This window comes from Nematolebias whitei, chromosome 8 (assembly GCF_014905685.2).
Source record: "Nematolebias whitei isolate Nwh7 chromosome 8, NemWhi1, whole genome shotgun sequence".
NCBI lineage: Eukaryota > Metazoa > Chordata > Actinopteri > Cyprinodontiformes > Rivulidae > Nematolebias > Nematolebias whitei.
Genome location: NC_056505.1, coordinates 25,351,899 through 25,354,266, shown reverse-complemented (window position 1 = coordinate 25,354,266; position 2,368 = coordinate 25,351,899). Strand labels below are relative to the sequence as shown.

The 2,368-nt window shown below is 47.3% G+C and overlaps 1 long non-coding RNA gene across 1 annotated transcript in view; it reads left to right on the top strand.

Annotated features, from left to right (window-relative positions):
* Positions 1-2,182: 2,182 nt before the first annotated feature.
* Positions 2,183-2,368, top strand: part of LOC119413452 — a 454-nt gene continuing 268 nt past the window's right edge. Inside the window, exon 1 of the long non-coding RNA XR_005186960.1 lies at positions 2,183-2,291. This is a non-coding gene — a long non-coding RNA (uncharacterized LOC119413452). The remainder of the gene's footprint in view (positions 2,292-2,368) is intronic.

The following is a 2,368-nucleotide window of genomic DNA, read 5'->3' as shown; positions in this document are numbered from 1 at the left end:
GCAGTGTGGACCACAGAGGAGATTGCATCCTCTGTTGATCGGTTCTCACGGTATGCATACTGATGAGGGTCCTCGTTGATGTTGATGGTTGTTTTGATGTGAGTCATGACCAGTTTTTCGAAGCATTTAGCGACTATCGGGGTGAGGGCCACTGGCCGATAGTCATTCAGACCAGTCACTGTAGAGCTTTTTGGGACTGGGATGATGGTGGCAGTCTTCAGGCAGGTGGGAACTGTCTCCTGGGTAAGTGAGGTGTTAAAGATGTCTGCCAGCACCTCACAGAGCTGATCAGCACATTCCTTCAACACTTTTCTGGGGATGTTGTCTGGGCCAGTTGCTTTGTGCGGATTAATCCTCCTGAAGGTACTCCTTACTTCTGCTGAGGTCACGCCGAGATGCTCTTCATCCAGTGGCGAGGTGAGTCTGGTGCTGGGTGGTCTGTTCGGGTCTTCAAAGCGTGCATAGAACTTGTTGAGGGCATCAGGCAGAGATGGGTCTTTGGGACATTGTTCGCTCCTTCCTTTATAATCTGTTATGCACTTAATGCCCCTCCACATGCTCCGAGGGTCTTGTGAGATGAATTGACCCTCGATCCTCTTTGCATATGTGGCCTTGGCCCTCTTAATACCAGCAACCAGCTCTTTTCTTGTCCTACTCAGCTCCTCTGAGTTTCCAGACCTGAAGGCAGTGTTCCTGGCTTCCAGCAGGGTACGCACCTCTGCATTCAGCCAAGGTTTTCTGTTTGGGTAGCTTTTAACATTTCTGATAGTGGAGACTGTGTCAGTACATGTACTAATGTAACCCAGTACTGAGGATGTGTATTGGTCAAGATCAAGCGAACCTCCATTTTCAGCAGCTTCTCTGAAAACCTGCCAGTCTGTTCGATCAAAACAATCTCTCAGTATGGGTCCACTGTCCTGGCTCCAACATTTAACTTTCTTTTGTACCGGTCTGGAGCGTCTCAGCGGGGGCATGTAAGCAGGAGCCAGGAAGATTGAGATGTGGTCTGACAGTCCTAGGTGGGGGCGGGGTTCGGCTTTGTATGCATCTTTTACGTTCGTGTAAACACGGTCCAGCGTGCGGTCTCCACGTGTTGGAATCGTCACATGCTGATTAAAGCTTGGGAGACAGTCCTTTAGATTCACGTGGTTAAAGTCTCCGGCTACCACGTAAAGAGCCTCGGGGTGTTTGTTCTGCAGCGAGCTGATGATATCATGTAGCTCCTGCAGTGATTCATTAGCATTAGCGTCCGGAGGAATGTAAACAACTGTGATAAAAGTCACTGTGAACTCGCGGGGTAGATAATGTGGCCGACATTTCACTGTTATTTGCTCCAAAGCCTTCGAGCATGAGCTATTTACAACAGTACAGTTCGTGGACCAACTTTTACAGGTGATACAGAACAGAAATATACAGTAATAGTTCATTTTCATTATAGTGAAAATGAGGAGGAAGAGTTTAAGTATCTGGGCGTCTTGTTCATGAGCGATGATAGGATGGAGCGGGAGATGAATTAACAAACTGGGGCCTCATCCTCATTAATGAGGGTGTTGGTTCGGTCAGTCGTGGTGAAGAAAGAGTTGAGCCGAAAGGCAAAGCTCTTGATTTACTGGTCTGCATGTTCCAACCCTCACTTATGGTCATGAGGTTTGGATCGTAACTGAAAGAACGAGATCCCGATAAAAGTGTCTGAAATAAGCTTCCTTCACAGGTTGGCCAGGCTCAACCTTAGAGATGGGTGAGAAGCTCCATCATCCAAGGGGAGCTTGGAGTAGAGCTGCTGCTCCTTCGCATTGAAAGGAGTCAGTTGAGGTGGTTCAGACACCCCAGGGAAGACCCAGAAGTCACTGGAGGGACTGTGTATTTTCTCTGGCCTAGGAACGCCTCAGGGTCCCTCAGGACAAGCTGGAAAGTGGGGAGAGGGAGAGAGATGTCTGGGTTTCTCTGTTGAACCTGCTGCCTCTAACCAGACTACGGATAAGCAGTAGAAGATGTAGAGGGAGGAGTAAAATAAATGGCGCTAGACCACATGTTTTTCTATAATTTTGTATTTAAGTATTTTTAAATAAAGTATATTTTTTCTTAAAAGTGGTGAATTTTAAAACCACTCTTGTTGTAGCTCTTTAATTTACTGCTAGTGTTCCAGCATCTGCATTCTGATCCAGCTGCTTTCTCTGCCTCAGATGATCCCGCCACCTCCACCCTTGAGTCCTGACATGGTGGACGACGAAGCCTTGGGTAGTGTGCTCATATCCTGGTACATGAGTGGATATCACACAGGATACTACCTGGTATGTTCACTGAGGCTCACTGGTTTATTATGGTTCCTAACAAAGATGTAGTAAAGTGCTGAATGTTGTCGTTAACC